The sequence below is a fragment of the Anoplophora glabripennis genome, unplaced genomic scaffold (assembly GCF_000390285.2).
Source record: "Anoplophora glabripennis isolate ALB-LARVAE unplaced genomic scaffold, Agla_2.0 scaffold576, whole genome shotgun sequence".
In the NCBI taxonomy this organism is placed as follows: Eukaryota; Metazoa; Arthropoda; class Insecta; order Coleoptera; family Cerambycidae; genus Anoplophora; species Anoplophora glabripennis.
The window spans coordinates 197,603-214,463 of NW_019416659.1; the positions used below are offsets into that span (position 1 = coordinate 197,603).

The following is a 16,861-nucleotide window of genomic DNA, read 5'->3' on the forward strand; positions in this document are numbered from 1 at the left end:
CTCTTAAAACTAGATTTTGAATTAAAAAGCAAGTCAATAAGAAATTTTAAAGATTAGTGTATTTGTTGAGATTAGAATTAATGTATTTTGTTTATAGTGTCTTTTTTCTGTCTACCAGAGTACCCTGTATATGAGGAAACAAATAAAAGCATATTGTTTAGAATTTGATATTTTTATTATTTACTCAGTTACAGTTATTATATATACAATGCAGGAAATATAATATTGTTACATTTATATAGCGATTAACACAACAAAAAAGAAAAAAACTTTAAAATTATATTATAAATGTGCAAAATATTCCTCGATCAAATTATTTCTAATCTGAAATGGTACTGCTTCTTCTGCATTAGGAATGTTGGTCCTATTTCAATTAAGTAATTAAATTCGCCGATATTAATATCTTCTGGTGGAAGTGGCTCAGGTTCATTCATTTCTATAGCTATGTTGTGTAACACTGCTGTGGATATTATTATAGTTAAAACTGTATTAAGTTTTAGCCTCATTCCGTAGGCTAAAACTGGAAAAAGTCGTTTCCATACCGCAAAGAAACGTTCCACTGTGTTTCTTTCAATAAATAACTGTTAGGAAATTCACCATTTTCAAAACGCATTCTTATGTGGCTGTTATTAAAAATTGTGGAATCATGAGTCGAACCAGGCTAACGAGCAACCACATCCAATGCTTTCAAATTTGCATTACAAATTGCTTGAACGTTTATGGAAAATTAAGATTTTTTCGGTTTCGAAATACTTCCGCATCATTTCCTCCAAAAATGATTAAATACTAAATACTATTCAAATTTCTTGTTTGTATGTTTTGATTAGTTACCTGGAGACTGAATTCGAATATGGGTGCAGTCTACCGCACCCAATACCCTTGGAAAAGAAGCTACTCGGTAAAAAGTATTCTGCTCTCTTATGGTTTCTTGCTGTTCAGGCATTTTAATAAAGCGAGGATATAATGAAGCTATTGCCTTCGATACTTTAACAATTGTCCTCGACACGCTAGAGATTCCCATTCCGGCAAAGTCTGCAATGGAAATGAAGTGGCCTGCATTTGCATAGAACCGTAAACAAGTCAATAACTGATTCATTGGTGAAATACTGTTGTTTCTAAAACAGTTATAATAGATTTCAACCTTAATAGGTACATTATACAATATACTTACACATCGTTAGGGAATTCAAGGTCATCCTCAATTAGTGTTAAAAGGTGTAAAACCGTATATTTGTATAGTCTAAACCTTCTAAAAAAAGTTAAATTATCCAAATTTTCAAAGTGATTTGATCTAATATTGATACTTCTTGGAAAACCATAATCAATAATATCCAGTATTTCCATATCATCTTCTAATATATCCTCATCCTCTAAATTCATTTTTACACCTTATCATTTATAAGATAAATTGAAAATTAAAAATTAATTACAGCAGTTTTACGTCTATAATATATGGTTAGGTTGATACTTCCACTACAACTGCGCATGTGTCTTGCAGTTCTTAGTTTGTGCAGTTAATTACACTACGTACGTACATACACACACTATAGAAGCAGTTACATCTTAAATTTGTAGTCAATAGAATGCAATAAATTAGTTAATCAAAATGAATAGAGGCAATAGAAATAAAATGTTTAATATGGAATTACTATACCAAAATATCTGACTTAGATAATATTGTCAGTGATTTATTGAATAAAGGTATAATACGGGAAAGTAATTCGCCATATTGTTCGGCAGTTGTTTTAACCAAAAAAAAAAACGGTGAATTCAGCATGTGCATAGATTACCTACTTTACCTACTTTAAACAAATATTTACTCAGAGATACATTTCCCATATCTTTATGCATTGGCGTTTATTATTACAAAATTATGATTATGAAATCGAACATAGAGGTAGCGCCAGAATGAAAGATATAGATGCCTTAAGTAGGGTTCAAAATAGTTTAGTCTTCTAACACTAAAATATTTTGAACCCTTCTAGGGCAAAACTTTTGAGCAAACTCTCACGTTAAAACAAACAATGGATGATGATATTGTTCGGATGAAATCTGATTTAGAGAAAATGGAAAGTCCAATGTACCAATTACGTGATAGTTTAGTATATCGCAAAACAAAAACATTGGAATTTTATTTTATTAGTCGGACATACTGGTTCCCAAATGTGACTGAAAAAATTAAAAGTTATATTAGTAATTGCTTGAAGTGCATCCAATTTAATTCGAAGTCGAGTAAAAGAGACGGTATGTTACGTAATATACCAAAAGGAGACACACCTTTTGAAACAATACATATTGACCTTTATGGACCTTTGCCTAAAACTAGGACATGTTATAAGCATGTTTTAGAAATTATAGATGGGTTTACCAAATTTGTTAAATTATTTCCATGAAATATTACTAGTACCGATGAAGCAACCAGAACATTAATTTCAGATAGATAGATAGATAGATAGACTTTTACTTCAACTACATTCAAAGAATTTATGAATAATAACCAAAATAAATCATGTGTCAATTGCGACAGGTGAACCGAAAGCCAATGGAATGGAATTCTATAGAACTGACAAAAAAAATCCAAATAACTAGGAAGAAGAAATATAAGACAATAATATTCCATACAGCTTGACCGAATTCATTTAAGCCGTGTTGAATATTGAATTGCCATCACATATCCGATAGGGCACAGTGCCTTGTGGCCTACTGATGGCCAGCTGATTAAAAATGTATTCTTCCTGCAATATTTGCCAACAAAGTGCCTTTAAAGAATGCATGAGGTGACAGTATTCTTACATTATCTTGCCATGGTAGCAATACTTGTTGGGCTTTTATGCTCACACATTAAATGTAATAGTTCAGAGAGCTCTACAAGAAATTGAGTTAGTTCAAAAGAAAGTTAAATCTATGGTAACATTTTTCAAACATAGTTCTCAGGCTACTGCAAAGTTAAAAGCAATGAAAAAACAAATGGATTTTAGCGAATTAATATTGAAACAAGATGTTCCGACACGTTGGAACTCAACTTATGAAATGTTTTCCCGAATTTTAAAAGTGCGTGAGCCATTAGTTTCTATTTTGGCTCTTGTGAATTTTGATCGCGAACAGTAAACCCAAAATGACTGGATACTTATAAGCGAATGTTGCAAAGTTTTAAAAGGGCCACCTTAGCAAAGCGCTTCCTAAGCTGCATAGCTGCACCTCACCCAAAACCACCATCCCGGTCGCAAACGACTCGTCGTTTGCGACTGATACATGACACCCCCGGGGGTTTACACAGACGAGCCGGCGAAGAAAGAAGAGCGCCAGAAGAAAGGGCCTTAGCCGGCGGGGCCCAGCCAGGACAGGAGGAGGCCCCATGAACCGATCGAATCCGGCCGCGTTGGCGGCCCGGAATAACGGGGAAAGGGCCTACCTCTACGAGGCGTCCGGGCCTACAGCGATGAAGTGGGTAAAGAGCGATAATCCCGCTCGACCCCGCTCCATCCGAGGTCATTTTTCCTGCCAAGGATATTGGCGCGCGCACAATTATCATTTCGATAAAGTATAGTACGTACAAAACATCGAAATTACAAAATGAATATATCCGACGTTTTCCCCGAAGATGGAATGGACGAAATTCTTGCTGCCGTCGCTATACCCACCGAAGATGGAGAAACCCTTGAATGGGGAAATATCAGCGACGCAGCGTTAAACGAAGCCTGTACCGTCACCGAGCAACATTTATATCAGGCAGAGGAAACCGCAGGTCAATCAAATGAACTTGAATGGGAAGAGATAGAAGCGTCCCAATTGATAAACGTTACCATTGAAGCAGAAGAAAATTATAACAATGAAATCATAAACGAAACCATTGAAAGAGAAGACAATAATAACAACGAAATGGAAACACCTCCAGAAAACATTTCATCGTCGACAACACCAGACGCACCCTCTTTGAGCCCATCTGAAATTGAACGAAGCTTCAGTAGTACATCGTCTGAAGAAATTCGCCTGAACATGATCAAAGAATTCATAAGGCGACCGGCGAAAAGAAGCAAGTTCAATTAATAAACTGCAACAATTAAAAGCATAAAAAATCGGCTCTTTTCAGAGCCACCAAAACGATAAAAAAAGAATTCGAAAAAACCTCAACAAATATAATAAAATGTAAAAAAACACATCCTAAAACGCCTATAATAATATCATTTAAACGAACCCCAAATAGAAAAAGTCACATAAATCCGCCGCAACGAACATAAAAATAATTAAAATATAAAAAAGCGAGTACTCGCCGCTTCGCAGCTCGCATGTATATGACCCTCCCGCGATTAAAAATGCAAACACATCACCTTTAAAATACAACGTGGAAATACGCAAGAAACAAAAGAACAGAAAAAATCATCCGTAAAATATAATATAGAAATAAAGAAAAATGAAGCCGCCACAATCGTAAGAGGCTCGCAATTATGAAATAGACGAAGTTCTGACTACCGTTGCCATACCCAGCGAAAACAAAGAAACCGTAGAATGGAAAAGTGTTAACGAGACGGAAAAGGGATATTTCATTTAACACAAAAAAATGAACATCAGCGGCCATTTTGTTTGGACTTGATATGTCTTTTTAATAGAAATATAAAAAAATTCATTAATAATGGTGCAAGTTTTATATAAAATTTTTTGTTATAACTGTTAAAACAAAAAAGTTAAAGACGGTGAAAATATAGTGAATCATCCTGTACGTATGTGAGAAAAATGAAATGATTTTTAAAAAAGATATAATTTGAGAAATATATTATTAAGCGAAATATTAAGAAACGTACGTATGTAACGAAAATGCAATTATTTTTAAGAGCGATGCAATTAGACAAATATATTTACCGAAAATATATACATTAAAATTACACTACTCAATTACCCCTTACAAACAATCATCGTACAGAAATAAATTACCTAAATGCAATAACAAATCCCATTAGGCAGGTACAATTAATAGAAACAGGTATAAAAGCGATAACAACCTAACACAATTATCATTTAGATAAAGTATAGTGCGTACGAAACACCGAAATTACAACATGAATATACCCGACATTTTTCCCGAAGAAGAATTAATAAACTCCAACGATTAAAAGTATAAAAAATCAGCTGGTTTCAGAACCACCAAAACGATGAAAAAAGAATTCGAAAAAAACCTCAACAAATACAATAAAATGTAAAAAAAAACAGCCTAAAACGTCTATAACAATATCTCGAAAACAGAGCAAAATATAAAAAATTCACGAAAAGGTATTAGACAAAATAGCAAAAATTTTTCTATATTCACATGTCCATTTAGTGAAAAATCAATTCTGACATCAGAGTCGTGATCAGAAGGGAAAAATACAATACAGAACATATGTCGTATTAAAAGTACAGATAACTTTTCTTTTTTGTGTGGCTGTTAACATAATTTCTAAAAAAAATTTAATGTACATCGTGGGATTAATTTATAATTAGAATGAACTAGAACATTTTAAATTCAGAAAACTAATAGGGAAAATATGGAATTAATTGTGAAACGTGCGTTGTGAGGAACTCTCAGTTGAATGACAATTGACAACGTTGGAGATGGTCTTAGATAAGGATACACGATGTATTTCTTTTATTTGATCGTCTCAACGTCGGACATTTCCTCACAGAGCGGTGAGGAAAGCTCGAAGTTGAGAGTAAAACTGTGGAGGAACGTTCGGCGTCAGAGGGGCCGCAACCAGGACGGTCCAGAAAAAGATCTAGAATTTCCTCTGGAGAATCGTCGTCGCCGGGGAGATGGTGGAGGGATTTCCGCCCACCTCGTCGCGGCGGTAAGCAAAATCTAAATAGCTGTGAAAATACGGTAGTAATTTGTTTCGTTTTCGTTTCTCCAGGTTCTGACAAAGAGAATCGGCCAATGTCATCACGGCCGGTTCGTAAAAGAAGATGATTTCGTTTCCATCGCGGCTGGTTGGGCCCCGGGTCTTGTTTTGGAATATGAACAAGGAGGAACAAAATGGGTGAATGGTGGTGTGAATTGTTGAACGAGTGTATAGAAAGAGGGGTGTTTCCGAGAGTATGGAAGAGGGCAAATGTGGTATGGGTGCCGAAGGGAAGCGGTGGGGTGAAGCCGATCTCCCTGCTGCCGGCACTTGGAAAGGTGTTCGACAGGGTGCTGGCGGGGAGGTTGGCGCACAACATGGAATCGGAAGGAAGATTTGCGGAGAGGCAGTACGGACTGGCAGTAAGAGTGGGAGAGACACCACCGAGGCGGTGAGAGCAACAGTGGGGGATCTGGAGCGGAACCGGGAGAGAGGCATGCACTCTCTTGTGGTGGCACTGGATCTCTCCAATGCCAGCGGTGGTAGAGAGTACGAGAGTGAATGAATGTAGTGTGGGATTGAGAAAGATGGTGAGGAGCTTCCTGGGGGATAGAGAGATTGAGGTGGAAGGGAGTGAATGGAGAATGGAAAAGGGATGTCCGCAGGGGTCGAGCTTAGGGCCGACCCTGTGGTGATGAGGGATTGGTTCAAAAGCATGGAAGAGAAAAATATTGTACCAAGCGTTTGATTCCGTCCAAGCAAAAATTGAAAGAAGAAAGTTTGTTGTTAATGATGAAAACGAAGAAATTGCAATTTTGGGATACTTTGTTGCGTATACAACATTATCAATAAGACAAGCTGCCATAGAATCAGAATTGTCAAGAAATTCTATCCACAGAATTTTGAAAAAACACAAATTTCATCCATACTCTATTCCCATAGTCCAGCACTTGAAAGAAACTGATTTTCCAAAACGACTCGTGTTTGGTGAATTTATTTTGACCTCATATTATGAGAACGAACTATTTTTAAATAACATCATTTGGAGTGATGAGGCAAAATTTACAAAAAAAATGGGATGTGTAAACGCTATAACTCACACTATTGGAATAATACTAATCCCCATGCCGTCAGAATAAGCAATTTTCAAAAAACTTGGCAATTTAATGTTTACTTGTGCAGTAAGAAATGATAGGGTGGTGGCTGTACATTTCTATGAAAAAAATTAAATGGTAAGTTACAAATTGGCTTATAATTTTAGAATTTAAATTCACTTTTATTATAGGTGAAGGATATAACGTATTTGGATAATAATTTACCACTTGCTAAATACAGACTCATATTTTAACAACACGACGGCGCACCTCCCCATAACAGACACCTAGTTAATGATTTACTCTTACTGCAACAGGTTTGTCAGTGTTGGATTATTTTATATGGGGTACCATTAAAAATGAAGTTTACAATACTCCTCCAACAACCATGGAGGGTTGCGTGGAAAGAGTTCGAAATGCATTTAATAGATTAATTGTGAACTCAATTAGAAGGGCTACCCATGAAAATTTGATCTTGAGATGCGAACAGTGCCACGAAGTTCAAGGGCGAACTCGAGAACTTATCCGACAATTCTATTTGGAAGTTATGAAAAGGCTGCGCAGAGCTTTGGCGGGAAAACGTCCGACTTTGTGGAATTTCGGCGAGTGGTTCCTGCATCACGACAAAGCTCCCACGCACACGGCCCTCACTGTTCGCCAGTTTTAGCACCCTCGGACTTCTTCTTCTTCCCGAGGATGAAAAGGGACTTGAAAGGGAAGCGTTTTGTCGATATCCAACACGTAAAACTCAATGTCACGAAGGTGCTAGCAGGTATCAAAGAGGACGAATTTAAAAGGTGCTTCCAACACTGGAATGAACGTTTGAACAAGTGCATTAATGCTAATGGAGGGTACTTTGAAGGAGATTAAGATTGTATTTGAAAAACAATAAAGTAAATGCTTTCTACAAAGAAATTCCGGTTACTTTTGGGTCCTCCCTCGTAGTTCATGAATTAGTTGAGAAAGTTATGGCGGTGGGTTTTAAAATCTGTGTTGTTACTACCGATATGGGGTCTAATAAATAATATAAACCTTTCGGAACTGTTAAATATTTCATCAGAGAACCCCCATTTTTCTATAGAAAATAGAAAAATACATTATATTTTTGATATATGAGGTATATATTTTTAAAACGATTAGAAATATGCTTGTAAAATATGATTTTTTAATGGTAATATTATCTCTTGGAAGTGTATCTGTATGACCACGATAAAACATGTCTTTTAAAGGCAGCACCAAAACTAACAAGTTCCCACATAAATCCAAGTAATTTCGAGAAAATGAAGGTGAAATTTGCCGCACAAGTTTTCAGTGCCACAATGTCTGCAAGTATGAATTTATACGTCAGATTTCAATATCTTCCAGCAGGAACAATTCATACAACCGAGTTTATTGATAAAATGGACAAATTATTTGATATACTAAATTCATCCAAAACATCTGATGCAAAAAAATAAAACAGCATTTTTGCAAGAATGCTTAACATTTTTTGACAAAGTTAAAGTGAAATATGAATAATGTAAAGATAATACACAAAATTAAGTGTTTTCGATGCACAAAAATTTCAATAAATAGTTTGTCTCTGTGGAACGATCTAAACACAAATGCAAACTATGATTACATTTTCACCAGAAGGTTAAACCAGGATGATTTAGAAAATCAATTTGAGCAAATTCGTCAACCAAATGGAAACATTCAGTTCCAAAGATCATTCAGAAAAGTGCGATGTTCAAATTTGTTACACTCTGGCAGAGAAAATTGTGAGGCAGATATTACCTCCACTTTAGTAAGACTAAAGGATATTCATCATAAGCCATCAGATCTTTTGAAAAATTCCTCACCGTCTAAAGGTTTAGGTTCAACAATTAGATGATTAGAATATAAAAAACTTGCTGACCTACAAAACAATTTTATTAGATATGTGTGTGGCTATTTTCTAAATAAATGTGAAGAAATTCACAGTTGCCAAATATGTTTGGAATATTCTAAAGCAAATCGAGATTTAGATGACACAATCTCTTTATATATTTTTTCGTGCATATGAAAATTCTAGCTAACATATATTTGGGAATTTAAAGAATCCCAAAGATGATTTTGTGACATATATGTCCAAAATTGAAATTATTTTCCAAGATAATTTTGAAACGGTTGTCAACAGTAATCTTGCCACGGTTTTATACAGAGGTGAAGAAATAAAACAGTACACGGTAAGTAAAATTGAAATACAGTTTTTTTTTGTTGGGTACCAAAATACGTATTTAAAATTTTAGAGTTTAAAGTCTGGAAACATGAAATTGAAAATACGGAAAAATGCTATTATAAACTTTTCCGTGGTGTAAAAACTCTCAAATCTGGCGAAAGGTCATATATTATAAATGTAATAGATCAGGTAGGTAAATTTCGTTGGTTGTGAATATTGCATATCATATTTTTTAAGGAATTTATAAACAAAAAAATACAGGAAAACGTTCTATGAAGATTCAAGACTCCTGTAAATTGGGAAGGGCATGTATAAGCCAATTAACATTGAAACAAAGCCCCTCTGGTGATATTTTAGTGAATAGGATAAAGTCATTACAGCCACGAAATAAAAATTGCACACACTCGTATTTCAAAGAAAGATCGTGATGCTGTAGCAGCAAAATTAATTGCAGGAGTCTCTAAAGAAACGTGGGTTATTTAGAAAGAGTTTGTACAGGTAATTTTTAAAAGTATTTTAGAATTTTAGATGTCAACCGTAATCAAATTGGAGAGGACATTAAAAGAATTGACTTTTTGTCTATGCAAGATATTTACAATGTCCAACGAGACTACAATATCAGTACCTATTAAAGATGGAGTCCGACATAAAGATGATTGTTTAAGTGTTGACTTGTGGGTTAATCATAATATCATTTATATACAATAAAAAAATATCCACAAATAAGTGTTGTTAGCTTGTGTGCAATTATTGTAAGTAATATTACATACAATAATACAATACAATATTATTAGTTATTAAGTAATTGTTAGTAATATTCATATGAAGACTACAGGAAAACAACAAGGTATGTCACATTTTTAACGAAATTGAGCTGTGCACGCCATCTATTAGAGAAAACAGAATTCTACATGCTACCGAGACGAAACTGGTAATAAGTAGGCAAGTCTCATTATTGAGACTTGCCTACTTATTACCAGTTACCGATATTATTATCGAAGATTTAAAAATCGTTGTACAGCGAAAAAACCAGAGATGTCCACCGGAAAAAAAGCAGAAAAACATGGGATGTCCATAAAAACAGAATGTTTACTATTTTGATCGCAGGGACTAGTCGACGACTGACACTTCGGACGTTAGTCAGTTTTTTCCCTTACTAGTGGCTGTTGTTTTTAGTGTTTGTAGCGTGTAGGCTAGATAATTGTGTATACCCATATGCTAAAAGTATGGACAATACCAGCCCATATTTGTCTGTTGACGAACCAGTATTAAAACGAAAAAGTTGCAGACGTCTATCGGATGTAGCAAAAAAAATGAGGGTTCAATCACATGAGCCTGGACCTGACTGTAAGTGCAAGCGTGTTCAATGTTTTGTCAATATATCAGTAGATGAAAGGCTAATACTTTTAAGAGACTATAATGTAATGACTGATAGACATGAGCAAAATAGTTATTTGAACTCTCTAATTACTATGCAATCAATTCAACGAAGACCTAGGCGTAAAGAAGAATATGCTTTACTTCATGACAACTAATTTGGTTGTAAAGTAGGTATTATGCGAGAAGGATTAGCGAGAGATACAGGTATGTCTTAAGGCTTTTTGTTCTATACATGGAATTAATAAAGGAAAAGTTAAATATATACAAAATGTCGTAAGTTCACTGACAAATCTCCACAGGATAAACGTGGTACTCATTCAAATAGCCCTCGTCGATTGCAGGATAACGTAATAAAGAAAACTGATAGGCATATCAAATCATTCAAGGGTAGAAAAAGTCACTACAGTTTGCATAAAACGGAAAAAATATACTTGCCCGAGGACCTTAACATAAAAAAAATTTTTACACTTTTTAAAGAGAAATATCCTGAAGTGGTTATTTATTACGAAACATATAGAATAAAGGCAGACAGAGAAATTTAAAAAATACCATTGTCAAACAACACAGTGAAGAGCGAATTGCCGATATGTCTTCCAATATTGAAGAACAACTGTGTTTAAAACTTCAAGAATGCACATATTTTGCACTTCAAGTAGACGAAAGCACCGACATAACAAACATGGCACAGCTACTTGTATTTGTACGATTTTATTATCATAAAGTTATAGAAGAGTTTTGATCTGCAAACCACTTGAATCAAACACTACAGCGGAGCTTATTTTTAATTTGACAGGAGTGTGTGAGCTGATTGTTTGGTAGGCTGTGATTGTGATGTGTTTATGAATAGCAAAAGTAAAATAATTATTTCGTAAAATGTCCCAATGGGGAGATGAAAAGACTTGTTAGGTTTATTTCTTTCTGTACTCTGTACACACACAAAAACAACGTTTTACTTTTGGCTCGCTTTATTTTCGCTCACACTCTTGTAACATCATAAACAACATAACCCTTTATTCTTCTTCTTCTTTCTGTATATACATATTTTTTGACCTACTATCTACAAACAAAAATAAATAATTGCCTACATACTGTAAAATACATTCCGAAATTATGAATGCCTTTGGAATTCAAAATCAAATCTTTATATAAATAAAATAGCTCGTGACTCTACTTTGACAATAAAAGATGTGAAAAACAAAATAAAGGGCTTACGAAGTACTTACCATCAAGAATTAAATAAAGTTAACAAATCAAAAAAATTTTCACTGTTTCCGATTTAAGTAAAGAATAGCCAAGAAGTACTTAAATTTTAAGTCACTTAACTCTAAATGTGTTGCAGTGCGGATACTTAACTAAGTGCTGAAGTATATTTGGCAACGTCTCATTTCTAAAGATAATTCTAGGGAATGGTGGTTGACAAAAGTGACGTAATAATTTATAAAATTATTGGCATGATTGATTATTTATTGCAATTCCTTAATTTCTGTGTTTTGTGCACTGTATATTTCGTTGAATAAACAGACAGAATAAAATATATATAATGAGTAACCAAGAAAAGAAAAGATCAAAATCCACTAATTATACGCTTCACGAGAAAGAAGTCCTACCTACTGAATATACCAGAAAAGTACAAAAACGTAATAGAAAATAGGAAAACTGATGGTGTTATATCAGAGTTTAATTCGTTGTATCCAGAACTACAGATTTTTTACATAAATATTATGAGAATCAAAAAAGGGAATTGAAAAAAAAATTGGAGAGGAAAAGAAACAATAATTATATCTAACAGGGTGTGGATTACCACCTACACAGGTCAAAGATCCAACTGATGAAGTACTGATTAATATTGTCAACGAGAAAGCATCATATTGCTTGACAAATCCATTCGATTCTGACGCTGTATCTACCAGAGATGAGAATGCGGAAAACATAAACGTATTTTTTGTTCTTTGATGAAACAAAGGGTTTTTTATTAAATAAATCTATTTTTTAGGATATAGAGTTTGTTTACGTGGAAGAAGAGAGCCGTACGAAGAACTTATGCAGTGAAGGGAATGAAAACAATCCATCTCTAAAAAGAAAAGCACCCGAACAATATGTAGTATCAGATACACATAACCCTACCACAAGCAGCAATAATGGACAGTTAAATTGGAAAAAATAGAAACCATCTGATTTGTCCCAGCCTGTAAGTTCTGTCTTAAAATAACATGAAAGTACCTACACCTACACCACAAAGCAACTTGGATGCGTCTAGACGAAGACTGACATCCACAATAAGAGTTCATCAAGTTTAGCCGAGAAATATGAACTTCTTGCAGATAAAATATAGAATTGATATACAGGGTTAGAAAGTACCGATGGTCCATCTGTCGTTACGTGAGAGCGATAAAGAAAGACAGAAATACATGCGATAGAGGAGGATGGCTATAATGAAGGCGTCTCATAGTCACCGCCCGTTTCGCCCTTCCACAAATAAGATCCACTTCTTATATATCATATATTATTCCAGGATCCCTTCGACAATCACCGCTGTCAATTAATAAAACTTATTATTGAAATTTTTCTTAACATTCGGTTGTATTAGGACCCCAATGTTGAATCCCAGAAAGACGAATACGACTATATTAGAAATAAATAGAGTAAGTTAATTTTATTTAAAAATCAATAATTCTAATGTTAATCCATAATAATTATATTTTCAGAAGAAAATAAATATTTTACAACTTATCCTTTTTCATTATCACTTCTGTGTTTTTAAGATTTGTTGGTTGTGATTTATGGTGCGATTCTGTTCATTTCAGTCATTTTCAAATTTCTGTTTAAATAGTGTGTGATATTTTATGCTTTAGAACGTGTGAGTTTTAGAATAAAAGATAAGGTAATTAATACTATGAAAACAGAAATGAAGAATCAGAAACTCGTAACAACATCCTTACGACCATTTCCAAAAGTACTGGTGAGAATGCAATTAAGCCGTAAAAAACGAAGTCGCTGGCTTACTGATGAAAACACCACTGCATTGTCCATTTTTTATAAATCTCCAATCAACCTGGCTGAAGTCATTTAACTATAAACCAGGTATTAATAAAAAGTTAATGTGTTGTGTAAAATTAAAAAGGGAGACAATGTCAGCGAAAAGTAAACAAACAGGACATCGAATTTTCTAGGGCAAAAGGGTATATTGAAAGTTATGTAGATTTGGGAAAATATGGAAGGAGCCCAATAATGGCAAAGCAAGCTCTAGTATTTTTAGCAAGAGGATTTTATGCTTCATGGAAATTTTCTGCAGCGTTTTATTTTTCCGCTAACGGTGTATCAGCTGGCACACGAAGTGAAATATTGAAGAATGTTTTAGTAGCGTTACAGAATTCAGGATTAGACGTATTAGCTGTAATTTGTGACCAAGCATCAACTAATTAAAAACTGTATAAATCACTAGGTACTTCTCCAAAAAAAAAACATTAACTCTTCCAAATACTATATTAGATACTCCACATATTATTAAAAACATCAGAAATAATTTGCTTCAAAGTGAATCTGTCGATCACAATAATGAAATAATATTTTTTAACTTTATTCGTACTATATACAAATTAAATTAAAAAACGTCAACGGGTAAATCACTATTGAAATTAACACAGTCAAATAATTCCTGGAGCCTTCCAGAAAATGAATGTAAAATTAGCAGTTCAAGTCTTCAGTCATAGTGTAGTTGCAGCTAACAATACTGCCATAGAAACAGGACAACTGCATGAAAATTCTAAATATATGGCAAATTTTATTGCAATAATCGATTCCGCTTTCGATGCGTTAAACAGTAAAAGTGTTACTGACAAAAATTTCCACATGTCAGCGATGAAGAATCATCTAACAGTAATGTCGAACAAAGTTCAACAGACTCCGATATATCTATTAAAGATAAAATTACTTTAGAAGAATGTGCGGTGGTATATTTTGCTGGATAGTTATTTAAAAAGTGTTATGACAAGTTTGTTTGTGAGTATTGTAACGATTTATTAAATATCAAAGAATCGTTGGTAGAAAATGCAAACATTTTATTGTTTTACAAAAATTATAATATTAACATAAAGTATAAAGAATGTAAGCAGACATCGTCAAATCTTAAGTCACATTATATTTCCATTTCGGGAGAGTATTTCCAACGAATACGCAGAAAAAGAGTCATTTTTCGNATTCATTTGTTACATCCCACAAACATTTTGGTGAACACTTATTATTTTCGATTTTCCTCTTGTAATAGTTGCATTTTTCTTTTTTAATTAAATTATTTAAATCATTACAGAACTTTTTATACTCAGTCTTTAATTCCATGTTATCCGGATGTTTTTTTACGTTACTATACATTTTATCTCTTCTGTTGATTAGTTTAATAAGTTTTTTTGAAATCCAGTTTTTGCGCCGTATTTCTTTATGTTTAACCTTAACCGTTACTGTAGATAGCTTGATTTTATCTTTTAAAATGTTAATAAAATTATTTGTGATGTTTTCCACAGTATCATTCTCTATATCATGCCACACTACTTTTTGTAGCTCATTTTTTAATTGATTATAATTAATATATCTTATTTCTCTTACTATGCCTTTGTTGCCAAGCTTGCGACTACTGCTTAAAATAATTTGCAAAGTAATAATAGAGTGATCAGTTATTTTAGTATGGATTACACAAGGAAATAATATTTTTTAACTTTATTCGTCCAATATACAAATTAAATTTAAAAAAGTCAACGGGTAAATCACTATTGAAATTAACACAGTCAAATAATTCCTGGAGCCTTCCAGAAAATGAATGTAAAATTAGCAGTTCAAGTCTTCAGTCATAGTGTAGTTGCAGCTAACAATACTGCCATAGAAACAGGACAACTGCATGAAAATTCTAAATATATGGCAAATTTTATTGCAATAATCGATTCCGCTTTCGATGCGTTAAACAGTAAAAGTGTTACTGACAAAAATTTCCACATGTCAGCGATGAAGAATCATCTAACAGTAATGTCGAACAAAGTTCAACAGACTCCGATATATCTATTAAAGATAAAATTACTTTAGAAGAATGTGCGGTGGTATATTTTGCTGGATAGTTATTTAAAAAGTGTTATGACAAGTTTGTTTGTGAGTATTGTAACGATTTATTAAATATCAAAGAATCGTTGGTAGAAAATGCAAACATTTTATTGTTTTACAAAAATTATAATATTAACATAAAGTATAAAGAATGTAAGCAGACATCGTCAAATCTTAAGTCACATTATATTTCCATTTCGGGAGAGTATTTCCAACGAATACGCAGAAAAAGAGTCATTTTTCGTCAGTAAACAGTGTGTAACATTCACTCTCTGTACAGTGTGAATGTCACTATTTATCTTAATAATAACTCAACAATTAAACAGCTTCTTGAGATCATGATACAAAATTCAACTTTGTTATCACTATTAGATAGTTTTGTTTCCACCTGTAAACTGCTGTATTGATGTTACATCATGTAAATCTTTGTCATACCCTGCAATTAGTTATAGAACACCAATGTAATAAACTATACGCAACCAATGTTTACTATTTACCTGTTATAAACAAGGAGAAAATCCTGTTGTATGAATTGTAATAGTTCTGTAATTGTATAATTTTAACTGTACCGTTTCTATTTGTATTATTTCCTTTTAATATTGCTATTTGTAAACCGAACCTGGAGACACAACAGTTAGGTTACTTGGTTGTCATATATTGAAGGTTATTGTATTTAGTTCTATCATCATCGACCCAAAGACACACAGAGTGGACTGGATAGTTTGAGGTTAGACATAGCCTATGGTCAGTTGTAGAACCCGTTCAATGGTGATTAAATAGCAGTTGTCCAGTCTGAGATGTATTTCGTTCAACACACATCAATCACATCGAATGAGTTTTTTTTTTTTAGATTTGAATCAATAAAACGTTTGCCGGAGCGACTTAAAGCCTCTTTCATTTTTGCTACTGGTAAATGCAACTAGCTCGCGTGTGATTTATAATTAAACCGATTAGTTTAACTTAGATTAATCACCAGCGAACGTCGAAGTACATCAAAGGTAATTAATTGAATATTAAATTCCTAGTTTTCTCTTAAATTCGATACAGTACATTTTAGCCTAGTTAACCATTTAAAAATTACTGGGGTACTATTATCACATTTAGTATGTATGACAATTCATATAACTTTCTCATAAAGAAACAATATTTTTGAAAATATTAAATTTCTTAACAGATGAAAGTCCAATGGGCACCCTCAACCTCAACGTTCGACATCATCTCAGTTGCCTACTCCTCAAATACAAGAAAATCCTTCAGAACCTTCCAAAAAGCTAAGTCGCAGTCGTCAGCAA

General features: G+C 33.6%; 1 pseudogene; it reads right to left on the reverse strand.

Moving 5' to 3' along the window:
• Positions 1-223: 223 nt before the first annotated feature.
• On the reverse strand, positions 224-1,522 carry LOC111691812 (annotated as a pseudogene).
• Between the last annotated feature and the right edge of the window lie 15,339 nt (positions 1,523-16,861).